At 38.9% G+C, this 16,978-nt stretch overlaps 1 pseudogene; it reads left to right on the forward strand.

Annotated features, from left to right (window-relative positions):
* The first annotated feature begins 2,012 nt into the window (after positions 1-2,012).
* Positions 2,013-4,395, forward strand: LOC104111352 (uncharacterized; annotated as a pseudogene).
* Positions 4,396-16,978: the final 12,583 nt, after the last annotated feature.

A 16,978-nucleotide genomic window follows, 5' to 3' on the forward strand; every position in this document is an offset into this window, starting at 1 on the left:
CTTTATGCTTAATACAATTATTCTTACGGAGTAAAATGATATAGAAGTTTTTAATGCCTTGTTCTGTCGTCATATTAAGATTGAATAATCGGAAGTGAAATCCTTGTAGCTGAAAGTTAGGGATGAATAATCATGTTTATTTTGTAGGAATTTTCTCCTTACAATCTCAAACTGTATTATGTCTAACAATCTTTGATAGGACATAAAGGTTTTGATAGGGGAATCCTTTAATACTTCTCCCATTTTGGAATAGTTATGGAATTTTAAATACTTTATGTATGTCAATGTTTGGTGAGACAACAAGAATCAACAAGCTATAACCAGGTTGTTACAAGCACTACTGGTTAATACAATCTTGTACAAGTTGTTCTATCTCCTGGTAAATACTCTTTAGTATGATTATATATTTAATACTTGTTAAGTCACTGTTAACTTGTATGATGTATGTGTTTGTGGTTTATCATCCCTAGTTGGAAAGTCTCCAGTTGTCAAAATTCAATAGGAAATGCATAATTGTTGTTCTCAGATATTGATATTCTTTGCTAATTTATTTATTGATTTCTATAGATTGGAATTTACTAATATAATATGACTTGCTAAATTATCCATGCGCTCATATATAAGGATAGAGAGATCTAAGACAGTATGTTTATATTTGGCTGCCAGTTGCATTAGAGAAGCTAGTGACAACAAGTATTTAAATAGAGACATTGATTAATTCTCTTTCATCACTCCAGTTTTTCTTTCGTGGGCCATGAAATTATTTAAATTGATACTAATCTGCCCTGCAAAAAAAAAATTGGAATGCATTAATCACCTCTCGCCAGTTTCTTATTATGTTACAAGTCTTCAATATCCTGATACAACACTCATTTTTAAAATGTTTCAGTGCAAGTCATCTATATGTTTAATGTATTAAGAAATCATCAGAGGTCCCAATTTCTTTACTGTCTCCTTATGCATATATTGGTTGCATTGCTTTGTTTAACAATGGATTATTGTTTCTTGATACTTCTCCAGCGGGTCTGTAAGTAAATGTACTGTTGTTCTCTTTCACTTTTCAGGTCATTACCTCATCTGATGTGAAGAAAGGCGAGTTCCTTTTAGCTGATGTAAGCACTCAGCTGAAGAAAAATAAATTCACAACTGATTGTTTCCTGAAGAAAGGTGAGTACCTTACAATTTATTTCTCTTTGCTCTTAATCGGATTGTTTCGTGTTCTGGTTTTAAATTATAACAAATAATATCAAATACTTTGTTCAACAATTATTGTTGTAACTTGACATGTTATGACAGCCAGTGTATCAATGTCTATCATACATAGTTTCTGTGCATATCTCTTTCATCAGACAGTTGAAAGAGTTCCATCCATCAGTGTTGTGTTATGTCGTCCGCTCGCACTTTATCCATTCTCTTCCTGCGGTTTCTGATTCTATCAACAAATCATGTCTTATATGTTAGCTTATAATGATAAGTGGTCTTGGTTATAGTGATGTTCATGTCTGATGTGATTGGATAAGCTGCTTGATACCATATTTGATTTCCACCATTTATGGAAAGGATTCAGGTAAATATCTTTTTAAGTCTCAATTTAAACAATCAAAGCCTTCTTATTGCATCTGTATGTTCATTTAAACTACCATAAGTGGTATAAGCTAGCTTCCCTTCTTTCTAACATAATTGGTATTAGTCTTCCAAAAAGAAAAAAGTTAAGAAAACGGGAATAAGAAATTAAGTTGTTGTTTGCTAATAAAGTAAGCTGATGTTTGCTAATAAGTGGTATAAGTTGTATCAGAGTGAGTATACAGTATGCTAATAAGTGGTATAAGAGTGAGTATAAATGGTATAAGTTGTATCAGAGTGAGTATACAGTATGCTAATAAGTGGTATAAGAGTGAGTATAAATGGTATAAGTTGTTGTTTGCTAATAAAGTTTAGATTAATAATACAGTTAGATATGCATTGTATCATATCCTTCTTTATTTTTATATTTTTGTAGATGTGCCTCGAGGGAGAGGCCGAGGTAATGCAGGTCGTGTAAGCAAATCTTTAGTTAGGGGTAATGGTGCTACTCGTGAAAACATGACTAATATTCCCATTCCCACAACTAGTCCTCAACAAGGTGGCATCAGTTCCTCCGGTGGACCAGATCACATCAACCAAGTTCAAACATCAGGCCATGGTAGTACCCTACCTATTAATTTGGAACCATCTCCAATTATACCTAATCAAAGCAACCTAATAGGCGAAGTTAAATGTAGCAGTACCCGTGAGCCACAGACGCTTCTTACTATTTCTCCCACTGGGTAAGTCCATCCTTCTACTATTATTTTTTATATATTGTTATTGATATATGGTATACCTTGGAATAATATCTTCTAATCTGTTCAGGTTAGAACGTTCAAGAGAATACTCTGAATGTATAACTAATTCTTTCAAGCATGAACTTGATCCTAATGGAATCAATTAGAAAAACGCTTGGACGAGACAAAAAGATTTTATTTTGGAAAATTCATGGTATAATCCATCACAATTGAATTTAGAAAGTATATTAACTTTTATATGTAATTTATTAATGTTATTACTTTACAAAATTATTTCAAAAAGTATTCTACTGGGATTCTTCAATTGATATTGCTGTGTGGAACCAATGGGATCATAGGGCAGCAAAACGATATAATGATTTTATTAGCAAACTTAAAAAAATGGGGTGCAACGGAAATCTCTTCCAAATGATGTGCGGCAAAGTTGGATGAGACGTTTGAAAGATCCTAAGTGTGTTGAAAAGTCAGAGATAAATGCAAACAATCGTTATGGTAATGAGAGCGGAGTTGCCACTGAGACTCACACGGGTGGCTCTATCAGTGTTAGGGAGTATCACAAGAGACTTGTAAGTGTATATAAAATATCTAAAAATCTCATTTAAGTTTGCACTAATTCAAATATGAAAATCTTATTTAAGTTCGGTTGCCTGAAGTTGTGAGTTGCGGGTTGTCTCTTATTCAGTTTTTAATATTTTGTGTTTGAAATCATTGTTTGAGAATTGTTTTTTGAAAAATTTGAGTTGTCAATATGTGCCGAAATTGAAGTTAGCAGCTGGATGAAGGAATTTTAGGTGTTGATTTCTTTCTTGCTAGTTGTTGACCTTTCTATTTACAAGAGCGCACCTTTCTTATCAATTAGTGCACCTTTCTTAACAATTAAAAATATGTTTGTTAAAGGAATTGGCCAAATAGTACTATTAACTATTAGATGAATTTCTACATCTGTTACAACCATTCAATTTTTTTGTTTTTGATTTCATGGCGAATGATATGAAACAAAAAAAAGTATAAAGGTTTATTTCACCAAACATGCATCCTTGTGACACTGTTGGAAGTTTGACCCCTTTATATTTTATATTTCTTTGTTATTATTATCATAAGCTAATACTAAGCTAGTAGACAGATTTTGGCACCAAAGAAAAAAGTTCTTATGCCTTAAACTAATAAGATTTTGAAGGTGGGAACTTATTTAGTTTTTAGTTTTTCTGTTTTACTTAAGTTGCTTCCTTTTCTCTATGTCATTTTTCAATCCCATTTTTATACAAATATTTTTTTGCCAATCTTTTGAATTTAATATATTTTATATAGGCTATTAAAATGGGTCGAGATCCAACACCAAGTGAGATATATTTGCACGCCCATACACAAGGTAATGATAGAAAATCTTTTATTGGTGAGAAATCCCGAATCATACATGTAAGTCAACTTTTTAAATGATTTTATTGACTTTACTTTCATATATTTTTTCATTTTGTAAATTGAATACTCAATATTTTTTAATGTTTCAATTTCAGTAATTATTAACTCTTTTACATGAAAAGTATCAGAAAATATTACAACAACAAACACAGAGTCAATCTGATATTGATAAATGTAAAGCATATTACGAGGCTGCGGGAGTAGAAAAGAAAAGAAGAGTATATGGTATTGGATTTCAAGCAAAATGCTACTACGTGCCGAATCTTCGTGACTCTTATGGATCTGATGCAACTTCCTCAGCAACACCTTCAAATGCTCAATCAACACCGATAGGGAATATGGATGAGTTAGTGACACGATTGATTCATGTACTGACAGATCATATAGTTCCTATAATCGTTGAGCGGGCACGCGAATTAGTTTCTTTACCCTCGCATCAGCAAAATATTGATCTTACTAACCACCAATCAGATGTGGCACCTACAGTTCCTACCTCTTCTACTGCTGCTAACATTAATGAGGTTCATGCATTGGGTTTTGATGATGACCATGACTCTCCAGCCTCGCATAGTTAGCCTATTTTGTTTAGACTTTATTGTTGATGCTTGTGGAAGTTTTGGACTTAACGATACAGTTATATGTATTATGATATATATTTTGGACCTTGTTGAATGTTAATTTATATTAATGCTAGTCACTTTTAATTAAGTGTATTTAATAGCATTTTTGTAATATGCTTGAACAGGGTACATTTAAAATAATAAATTAATTAAAAATTAAAAATGAAATAGCGACAAATATGTTTCGTAGCTAAAATTAACACATAAAATTAAATCTTGTGACATATTGGCGACAAAATATTTTTATCGCTAGAAGCAGGAAGAACTAGCGACGGATTCTTTTGTTGCTAATTAGAACAAACGAAGAATTTTATTATGAATTGTAGCGACAAAATTAGTCAAAATAGCGACGAAACCAAGCAAAACAGCGACAAATTTTTGGTAGCTAAACTTTGCTATGGATATATTGCCTCGCTAATCCGACGCTAGATCTGCGACGGTTTGTATTTTTCGTCGCTATGAGCTTAGCTACGAGCATTTTAGAGACCAACTTGAATTCGTCGCTAAACTAGTTTAGCGACGGAAATAACATATTTAGCGACGACATATGTCTGTCGCTAAACGCTATTTGTTTTGTAGTGAAGATATAAACATGAAATAAGTGTAGGTCATGCATGCATAACATCTGCCCCTAAACTGCTGAATCGTGTGAATAACATACGTGAGGAGACATACTCAGAACACATATATACATATACATGCAGAATATAGTAGGGCGAGCCGACAAGGCCACATACTATCCAACTATACATGACTTTCTACCGATCTCTAATATAGTGTAAAACTATATAAAGGACGGGACTGGGCCTCGTCATACCCTTATATATATATATAGCAGCTACAGATCAAATGGAGCACACCAACTCTTGCTGAGCTAGGATCCTAAGGAGGGGGACCGTCAGCCTGTCTACCTGCACATGTGGGCATGAAATGCAGGCTCCCGGGAAATAGGGCGTCAGTACAAATAATGTACCGAGTATGTAAGGCATTAAAATTAGTATATAGAAGACATGAAAGAAACATGGAGTAAAGGGCTCAACCTGTAAGTCTAAATAGCTCTATGAATCATAAAACAATTATAATGTAATGTATATGCATATAAATGTCATATCATGCATCGGTATATGCGTACATAACATCATCAAGCCTCTGAGGGAATCCCATCATATCATATCAGCCTATGTGGGCAAAATCATAAACGTATACCAGATGATCAGGTGGTGGTGCGTATATAATACCATAACCTTTTTCCATATCCCATATACATATACTATACGCATATATAACGCCATCTGGTCATGGGTCAATATATATGTATAAATGGATGAAATGCATAATGAAATAAGTCAATAATATCTTACGAAATATCATGAGACCCATGAACATACAATATTAAAGTAGGACATATAGGGAATCGAGAACATAGGAATGCCTAGTACTTCTATGAATAAAGTCATTTATGAAAGTTCAGCATTTGCACGTTTCGTTTGTATTATATGGATCATGAGAAAAGGAAAGAATTGATAGCCTTAACATACCTCAAGGCATCAATGCAACTCAACAACAATCTTATGATAACTAGCGCGCCAACCCTATAACAAAGAAATACGTGTACAAGTTAGATAGCGGTAGTATATCACGTATCTCAAATGATAACTCGATTTTAAGATAAAACGAGCAGCATTTCCCCTGATTTCACTGCTCCCTCAAGCCTACTATAGGCAAGATACAAACATAATACAATCAGCAACTCGAAAATAACCCAACTACCATTCAGGACCTTCAATACAATAAAACCCCCAAATATACCATAACATACCCAATCAATAAGTTATCAATTAACCTGAAATTGCAGCAACGAGCGATCAACTTAATACCCTACCACATGTGGTGTTTATCCATGCCATTCATCCTTCCAAACTCCATCAATCAGCAGCATAATAGGCCAACACGAGTGAACTACAAAATAGTCCACTAAAAGTGAAATAAATCGAACTCACAGCTTCCGATCACCGTCCCGTGAGTTCTAAATATTACGAAATGAATCAACCTTCCTTGATATTTAAAGCTTAAATATAGAAATTAAACGTTTTCTTAACTATGAAGTGAAGTGTATTCCAAAACTCAAACAACAAAGAAAAAGAGAGGTGATATAGCGATACTTACGTCGTTGGGATCGTTCTAATGTTATCACTTCTTGATTTCGCACCCGGGATGGTAATCTCCTTTGAAACCATAGAAGAGAGCTTATGGATATGTTTATGGATGTTCTACGGTCGTGTTCTATGTAAAAATGAAGATAAAGATGTCTTAAGACCTATATATATCAAGTTTGGAAAAGTCAAAGAGGTGCTAGCTTGAAACCCTATCATTGGCCCATCTTCCAACGCTTATATCTTTTTATCCGGATATCGTATGAACAAACGGTTAATAGAGTTAGAAACTAAATTCCAAGATCTTAAATGTGGTATATAATATGTCCCATAAAGACCCCATATAGCATATGAAATTTATTGCTAAAAACAAAGCTCTGTTACAAGGCAAATCCTTAGACGCTTTTTCCACAACTTAAATTCGACTTTTTCCAAACTTTATATTTTCTATCCAAACATCATATATAGTCATATTATGACTTTAAACATATTTAAATCATAATTAACAAGTCTCATATTTATTATACGTCACGTTGGGACGCACAACGTGTAACAATCACCCCCCTAGAAACATTCGTCCTCGAATGTTAAACTCCCGGAGATCTATAGACATTTTGACAGAGTCTCCTCTATAACGGTACTACTAGCAACCCGTCAGGTAGAAAACCTAACAACACAAATCCACGCGGGGCCACATTCATCAATAACACCAATGGCCTCGCACGACCAATGACAATATCTAACATAAGAATCAAGTACCATATACGTACCTAAAGGTTGTGATGTCTCAGTCCAATCCTCCTCCAGAAGCAGAAACAAGAGAGGATACCTAGACTTCATGTCTTCTTCAGCTTTCCAAGTCATGTCCTCCACATTCTTGTTCCTCCAAAGTACTTTAACTGAAGCTACGTCCTTAGTTCTCAATCTCCGAACTTGTCTATCTAGTATAGCAATGGGAGCTTCCTCATATGATAGCTGCTTTGTGAGCTGAACATCGTCAACTGGAATGACTCTAGAAGGATCTCCAATACACTTGCGGAGCATAGACACGTGAAAAATCGGATGTACTGACTCCAAGTTGGAAGGCAAGTCTAACTCATATGCTATATGGCCTACTCTGCGTATGACCTTATATGGTCCAATGTACCGAGGGCTAAGCTTTCCTTTATTACCGAATCTCATAACGCCTTTCATCGGTGATACCTTTAGGAATACCCAGTCATCTACCTGAAACTCCAAGTCTCGTCATCGATTATCTGCATAAGACTTCTGACGACTCTAAGCTGCTAATAGCCTTTCCCGTATAGGATTAGTCTTCTCACCTGCCTGTTGTACCAACTATGGTCCTACTAACTTAGTTTCCCCAACCTCAAACCATCCGATAGGTGACCTATATTTTCGTCCATAAAGAGCTTCATATGGAGCCATCTGGATGCTTGAATGATAGCTATTATTACCCGTGAACTCAATAAGTGGAAGATGATCATCCCAGCTACCCCTGAAGTCCATCACACACGCCCGTAGCATATCTTCCAGTGTCTGAATAGTACGCTCTGCTTGACTATCTGTCTGGGGATGATATGTTGTACTAAGACTTACTTGAGTCCCCAATCCTTTTTGGAAGGACCTCCTGAAATTAGTTGTAAACTGAGTACCTGTATCCGAGATAATAGATATAGGAACACCATGAAGTCGTACTATCTTCTTAATGTAAAGCCTTGCATAATCCTCTGCTGAATACGTAGTCCTAACATGCATAAAATGGGCTGATTTTGTAATTCTATCAACAATAACCCATATAGAATTGAACTTACGCTGGGTACGAGGTAAGCTTATGATGAAATCCATATTATTCACTTCCCATTTCCAAGTCGGAATCTCTATAGCCTGCAATAATCCACCGGGTTTCTGATGCTCAATCTTAACCTGCTGACAATTAGGGCACTGAGCAACAAACTCTGCTATATCCTTATTCATTCCGTCCTACCAGTATATTCCCTCGATATCATGATACATCTTTGTCGCTCCTGGATGAATAAAATAACGAGAATAATGAGCTTATCCCATAACTACTGGCGTAACCCTGCCATATTAGGAACACATAATCGACCTCGATATCTGAGGACTCTATCTCCTGTAATCTCAAATGGTGTCTTCTCCTTTTGAGGGGTTGTATCTCTATAATGAGCTAGCACAGGATCCTCATACTGGCGTTCCTTCACTTCAGTCACTAAAGAGGATGTTATCATGTCCTGAATAGTAACTCCGGTATCACCTGAATCTAGTAATCGAACTCCAAGACTAGCTAACTGATGAATCTCATGGGCTATTCCACACTTCTCTGGCTGTAAATATGACAGGCTACCCATAGATCTACGGTTGATGGCATCGGCTACTACATTCGCCTTCCCTGGATGGAATAAAATATCAACGTCATAGTCTTTCAGTAGCTCCAACCATCTAGATATATTGAAGATATATTGATGGCTCTTATGATCCATATAGATATCAACATGAATGCCATACAAGTAGTGCTTCCACATCTTTAGTGCATGAATTACCGCGGCAAACTCTAAATCATGGGTTGGGTAATTCTTCTCGTGCTTTCTTAGTTGTCTAGAAGCATAAGCTACAACCTTACCATGATGCAGTAGAACACAACCCAATCCAATGCACGAAGCGGCAAAATAGATAGCATAACCATCAATACCCTTTAGGAGTGTCAGAACTAGCACTGAAGTCAATCTGTCCTTCAATGCCTAGAAACTCCGCTCACAAACATCAGTCCACTGAAACTTAGTTTCCTTATGAGTCAACTTTGTCAATGTTGCTGAAAGAGAAGAAAATCCCTATACAAAACTCCTATAATAACCTGCCAAACCCAGGAAGCTACGAACCTCCGTCGGTGTCGTGGGTCTAGGCCAAATCTTCACTGCCTCAATCTTCTGTGTATCAACCCGGATACCCTCACCTTTAATAATATGTTTAAGGAAAGCTACAGAATTCACATTTGGAGAATTTTGTGTACAACTTCCTTTCTTGTAGAACTGTGAGCACAGTACGCAAATAATTTGCTTGCTCAACCTCTAAATGAGAATAAACCAAAATATCATCTATAAATACAATCACGAACAGATCTAGAAAGGGCTTGAACACACTATTCATCAAGTCCATGAATACTGTTGGGGCATTGGTCAAATAAACGACATAACACAAAACTCAAAGTGCCCGTATTTGGTCCTGAATGCTATCTTTGGAATATCTTTCTCTTTAACCCTTACCTGATGGTACCCAGACCTCAAGTCTATCTTTGAGAAACACTTGGCACCCTACAACTGATCAAATAAATCATCAATCCTCGAGAGCAGGTACTTATTCTTAATTGTCTCCTTATTCAACTGCATGCAATCAATACACATCCGCAAGGAACCATCTTTATTTCTCACAAATAACACAAGTGCTCCCAACGGTGATGTACTAGGTCTGATAAAGCCTTTTTCAAGCAAATCCCTCAGTTGTTCTTTCAACTCTCTCAGCTTTGTAGGTGCCATTCTATAAGGAGGAATAGATATCTGCTGAGTATCTGGTAATGTGTCAATAGCAAACTCAATCTCCCACTCTGGTGGAAGGCCTGGAAGCTCATCGTGAAACTTATTAACCATCGGGATTGACTGAAGGGTCGGTGAGTCTACTTTCACATCATGTACTCGAACTAAGTGATAAATATAGCCTTTTATGATCATCTTTCTTGCAATGAGATAGGAAATAAACCTACCTCTCAGCGATGCAGTGTTACCTTTCCATTCTATAACTGGCTCCCCTGGAAACATGAACCGAACCATCTTTGATCTACAATCAACGTAAGCATAACAAGAAGCCAACCAATCCATACCAATTATAACATCAAATTCTACTATATCTAGCTCAATCAGGTCTGCTACTGTAGAACAACTATGGACTACTACTATACAATCTCTATATACCTGTCTAGCTATCACTGGATCCCAACAGGTGCAGACACCTCAAAAGGTTTAATCAACTCAGGTTCTATCCCAAACTTGCTACCGACCAGCGGAGTGACATACGATAAGGTCTAACCTGGATCAATTAATGCATATACATCATATGAGGAGACTGATAATATTCTTGTAACAACATCAGGTGATGACTCCTAATTTTGTCAACCCGCTAATGCATAAATGCGGTACTGAGGACCGCTCGATCTAGATGCTCCACTTCTACCTCTATCACGACCGGCTGGTGCCTGTGAACCTTGCCTAGGGGGCGTACTGATGATGATGAACCAACTACAGATCCCGCTGGTTGAACTATACCTACACTACCTCCCGTCGGACAATCTCTCATGACGTGGCCTGGATAACCACAAGTATAACAAAAACCCAACCCCACGAGGCATTGACCAGCATGCTGCTTACCACACTGAGCACATCGTGGCAAGGGTGGCCTCATCTGACTTGACTCACCCCTATACTGAGAACTAGAGGCCCTGGAACTTGGACTGGGCCCTGGATAGGTGCAACGATCAAATCTCCTAACGCAAATTGAGGAGTTGCACTAGCCAATGGTTGGGCTGGATACCTCGGGTACTGCTGTCTCAGACCACCTCGAAACTCACCAGAAGGACCTAAAGATCTCGCTATCTTACTTTGGCCCCTATCATGCTCACGGTCAGCCCTCTGCTTCTGCTTACGCTCCTCTACACCCTGAGTGTATGCCTGAATACGATAAATATCAATGCATGGATGAAGTGAGACCGACATACAGTCATTAAGTAAGTGCGGCTCCAACCCCATCACGAACCGGTGAACCCAATCCTCCATCTTAGCTACAATAGTGGGAGCATACCTAGCCAAAGAATCAAACTGAAGGTTGTATCCTGAACACTCATATTACCGTGCCGAAAGGTCAAGAACCTATCAACTCTGACCCGTTTAAGCTCTGGTAGCCTTTGTAAACTCCTGTCATACTGCTGGAAGGGCATCTTCACCTCTGTACAACTACCAAGACTTGTACCAATTAACTGCAACATCCCGAAGTCTATAGGAAGCTAGCTCAACTGACTCAGTCAAAGTGGCCTTCATTACCCTCAAAGTCCTCTGCATCCTATCGAAAAATACATGAGGGTCCTCATTTAGATCTGCTCCAGTGAATATCGGAGGGTCCAAATTAATTAAATCATGAACCCTCGCACTGGTGGCCCTATCTGCATGACCAATACCTACCTCCTGGCTCCGAGCCTGTGCGGCCACTAATCGAGTCAATAGCTGAATAGCATCTCTCATCTCCTGACCTGGTGCATCTGGCTGAGGAGCTGGGGGTATTGGAGCGGGCGCTGGAGCTGGTGCCCCTTGGATCCCCTCTGGAAAGGTCAGGGTATGTGTAGTCTAAGAAGGAGTCTCACTATGTGACTCTCCCCGAGACCTGGTAACTCATGGAGCTCAACTTGTAGTCTCATCAGCCACGGAGTTGCCCGTCTAGGCAGTTTTAGCCTTCTTGGGCATTGCTGAAAACATAACATATCGTTAAGAGAATGAATCTTTATATCGCACGAACTAAGATAAGAATGGAGGATAACATCCTATATGTCCTACATCCTCTTGTTTATAAGTGTGGTGCACAACACACTCATAAATAAGACTCTACTAAACACAGTCTGTAGACAACCCTAGGAAGGAATAGCTCTGATACCACTTTTGTCACGACCCAAATCGATGGGCTGTGACGAGTGCCCGAGTTCTACCTACCGAACACCCCTAAGCATACGTCTAAAATATAAACATGAAATAAGTGTAGGTCATGCATAACATCTTCCCCTAAATTTCTAAATTATGTGAATAACATACGTGAGGAGACATACTTAAAAGACATATACACATATACAAATAGAATACATTAGGGCGAGCCGACAAGGCCACATACTATCCAACCATACATGACTGTCTACAGACCTCTAATAGAGTGTAAAACTATATAAAGGACGGGACTAAGCCCCGCCATACCCTTATATGTATACAAAAGTATCGTACCAAAACCCAATAGTAGCTCCAGATCAAATGGAACACACCAACTCTTACTGAGCTAGGATCCTAACGAGGGGGACCGTCAGCCTGTCTATCTGCACCTGCGAATAATGTATCGAGTATGTAAGGCATAAAAATTAGTATATAAAAGAAATGAAAGAAACATGGAGTAAAGGACTCAACCTGTAAGTCTGAATAGCTCTATGAATCATGAAACAATTATAATGTCATGTATATGCTTATAAATGTCATATCACGCATAGGTATAATATGCGTACATAACATCATCAAGCCTCTGAGGGAATTCCATCATATCATCTCAGCCTATGTGGGTGAAATCATAAACGTATACCAGCTGACAAGGTGGTGGTGCATATATAATGCCATAACCTTTCCCCATACCCCATATACATATACTATATGCGTATATAACGCCATCTAGTCATGGGTCAGTATATATGTATAAATTGATGCAATGCATAATGAAGTAGTCAATAATATCTTTCGTAATGTCATGAGACCCATGAACAAACAATATGGAAGTAGGACATATGGGGAATCCAGAACATCGGAACCTCTAGTACTTCTATGAATAGAGTCATTTATGAAAGATCATAGTTTGCATGTTTCGTTTGTATCATATGGATCATGCCAAAAGGAAATAATGGATAGCCTTAACATACCTCAAGTCATCAATGCAACTCAATAACAAGCTTATGATAACTAGCGTTCCAACCCTATAACAAAGAAATACGTGTACATCTTAGATGGCGGTAGTATATCACGTATCGCAAATAATAACTCGATTCTAAAATAAACGGGTAGCATTCCCTCTGATTTCACTGCTCCCTCAAGCCTACTATAGGCGAGATACAAACATAATACAATCAGCAACTCAAAAACCACCCAACTACAATTCCGGACCTTCAATACAACAAAACCCCCCAAATATACCATAACACACCCAATCAATAAATTATCAATTAACCTGAAATTGTAATGACGAGCGACCAACCTACTACCCTACCACATGTGTTATTTCTCCACGCTATTCATCCTTCCAAACTCCATAAATCAGCAGCACAATAGGCCAACATGAGTGGACTACAAAACAGTCCACTAAAGGTGAAATTAATCGAACTCACGGCTTCTGATCACCGTCGCGTGAGTTCTAAATATTAGGAAATGAATTCATCAACCTTCCCTGATATATAAAGCTTAAATACAGAAATTTAACGTTTTCTTAAATATTAAGTACCTTCCAGAACAAAAACAACAAATAAAAAGAGAGGCGATATAGCGATACTTACGTCGTAAGGATCGTTCTAATGTTATCGCTTCTTGATTTCGTACCCGTGATGTTAATCTCCTTTGAAACCCTAGAAGAGAGCTTATGGATATGTTTATGGATGTTCTCAGGTAGTGGTCTATGGAAAATGAAGATAAAGGCAGCCTAAGACCTATATATATCAAGTTTGGAAAAGTCAAAGAGGTGCTAGCTTGGCACCCTATCATTGGCCCATCTTCCGACGCTTATATCTTTTTAACGTGATGTCGTATGAAAATACGGTTAATAGCATTGGAAACTACATTCAAAGAACTTAAATTTGGTATATAATATGTCTAAAAAATACTTCATATAGAACACGAAATTTATTGCTCAAAATAAAGCTCAGTTACAAGGCAAATCCTTAGTCGGTTTTTCCGCAACTTAAGTTTGACATTTCCCAAACTTTATATTTTCTATCCAAACATCATATATAGTCATACTATGACTTTAAATGTATTTAAATCATGATTAACAAGTCACATATTCATTATACGTCACCTTGGGACGCACAACGTGTAACATTATATCAAGTAATTGTAAGAATTACTCCTAAATTTAATTATTATGTTTTCAATATTTAAAAGAAATTGTGAGTTATTGAGGTTGTAGGCTTGTCTAGTATTGAGATAGGCTCCATTACGACAGTTGTGATTTTGGGTCGTGATAAGTTGGTATCAGAGCCAAGGTTACATAGGTCTCACGAGTCATGAGCAGGTTTAGTAGAGTCTTGCGGATCGGTACGAAGACGTCTGTACTTATCTTCGAGAGGCTGCCGAACCCTTAGGAAAATTTTTACTTTCTTGTATTTTATCGTGCGAATTTGTTGATTTCGGAAACTAAATTTTTGTTATTCTATTCTCTTATAAAAAATATTGTGAGTACATGTACTATCTGATCGAACGGTCAGCCACCGGTGCCACCAATTAGGGCCGCAAGAGGTCGGGGCCGAGGTAGAGGTCGAGGTGTAGCTCATACAACCATTGGAGCAGCACCTGTAGCACCACCAGTTGCTCCAGCTCCAAAGCAGATTCCAGATATAGCTGAGCCGACAGGACTATCTCAGGCACCAGCTGTGCCCATTGTGATTCCAGGCCTTCAGGAGGCTTTGGCCCAGATATTGACAGTTTGCACTTGCCTTGCTCAGGTGGTTTTGGCTCAGGCCGCACCTGCCACTTCTTAGGACGGGGGAGGTACTTATACCCCTATTTCCCGTACTCTAGAGCAAGTAGTGCATGGACTTTAGATATCGGGGGCACTATCAGCCCAGCCGGCTATAGCTGCTCAGGCCTCGGTACTCCTTGTTAAGGCAGATGATGAGCAGAGGAGACTCGAGAGATTTGGGAGGCTTCGACCTCCATCATTTAGCACTGCTGAGTCAGAAGATGCTCAGGGTTTTCTTGATAAGTGCCCGCAGATTCTTCGGACAACGGGTATTCTGGACACCAGTGGGGTCTCATTCACTACTTTTCAGTTTTTTGAGGCTGCCTTCAGATGGTGGGAGGCTTATGAGAGGCGCAGGCCGGTCGGTGCAGCACCACTTACATGGCAGGAGTTCTCTGTTTTCTTTTTGAAGAAGTTCATTCCGCAGTCTCGCGGGGAGGAGCTGCGCAGACAGTTTGACCAACTTTGGCAGGATGGTATGTATGTGACCCAGTACGAGATGAGGTTTTTCTGAGTTGGATCGTCGGGCAGTTTGGTTGGTTCTCACCGATAGGGAGAGGATTTGTAGGTTCATTGATGGTCTCACGTATCAGCTGTAGTTGCTTATGACTAGGGAGAGGGTGTCTAGTGCCACTTTTGATGAGGTGGTTGACATTGCTCGGCAGATAGAGGTGGTCCGTATCCAGGAGCGTGGTGAGAGGAATGCCAAGAAGCCTTGAGGTTTGGGCAGTTCTGGTGGGGTACCTTCTGGAGGGCAGTCCTACCACAACAGGGGTCATCCTTACAGGTACGCTCAGACGGGTCGTCCAGTTCACCGTGCTGCATCATCCATCCATGGTTCATACAGTTCTTATCAGGGTCAGTCATCTCTCAGTTCCCTGCCAGCCCAGAGTATGTCTCGTGCTCCTTCAGTTCAGGGTTCATTTGCACCAGGTGCTTCTAGTAGTTATTCTGGTTCTCGAGGTCTGCCTCAAAACTTAGTGGTATTTTTAGAAAGGGGTTGCTTTGAGTGTGGAGACTTGGACCACATAAAGAGATATTACCCTCATCGTACGAGAGGTTAAGCTCATCAGATGAGTTAGACTACAACTTCTGCACTAGTTGCTCCACCACCCGCCCAGCTAGCTCGGGGTGGGGCTCGGTCAGCTAGGGGTCACCCAAGAGGGGGTGGCCGATCAGGTGGCAGTCAGGACCGATTCTATGCTTTTCTTGCCAGGCCAGATATTGTTGCTTCAGATGTAGTGATCACAGGTATTGTCTCAGTGAGCCACAAGGAGGCTTCTATATTATTTGACCCTGGTTCCACTTATTCGTATGTATAATCGTACTTTACTCATTATCTGGATATTCCCCGTGATTCCTTACTTTCATCTGTTCGTGTATTTACGCCGGTGGGCTATACTATTATTGTGGACTGTGTGTATCGGTCATGTGTGGTAACTATTGGGGGACTGGAGACTAGATTTTATCTTTTATTGCTCAGTATGGTTGGTTTCGATGTGATTTTGGGTATGGATTGGTTGTGTCATGCTATTCTGGATTGTCACACAAAAACCGTGACGTTGGCAATGTCGGGGTTGCCGAATGTTGAATGGAGAGGTTCTCTAGATTATGTTCCCAGTAGGGTAATTTCTTATTTGCAGGCTCAACGTATGATTGGGAAGAAGTGTTTGTCATATCTGTCCTTTGTAAGAGATGTTGATGCAGATACTCCTACTATCGATTCAGTACTGGTAGTGCGAGACTTTCCGGATGTATTTCCTGTAGATTTGCTGGGCATGCCACCCGACAGGGCTATTGATTTTGGTATTGACTTGATGTTGGGCACTCATTCCATTTCTATTCCTCCGTATCATATGGCACCAACTGAGTTGAAGGAATTGAAAGAGAAACTTCAGTAACTCCTTAATATGGGGTTTATTAGTCCTAG

The sequence above is a fragment of the Nicotiana tomentosiformis genome, chromosome 7 (assembly GCF_000390325.3).
Source record: "Nicotiana tomentosiformis chromosome 7, ASM39032v3, whole genome shotgun sequence".
Lineage (NCBI taxonomy): Eukaryota > Viridiplantae > Streptophyta > Magnoliopsida > Solanales > Solanaceae > Nicotiana > Nicotiana tomentosiformis.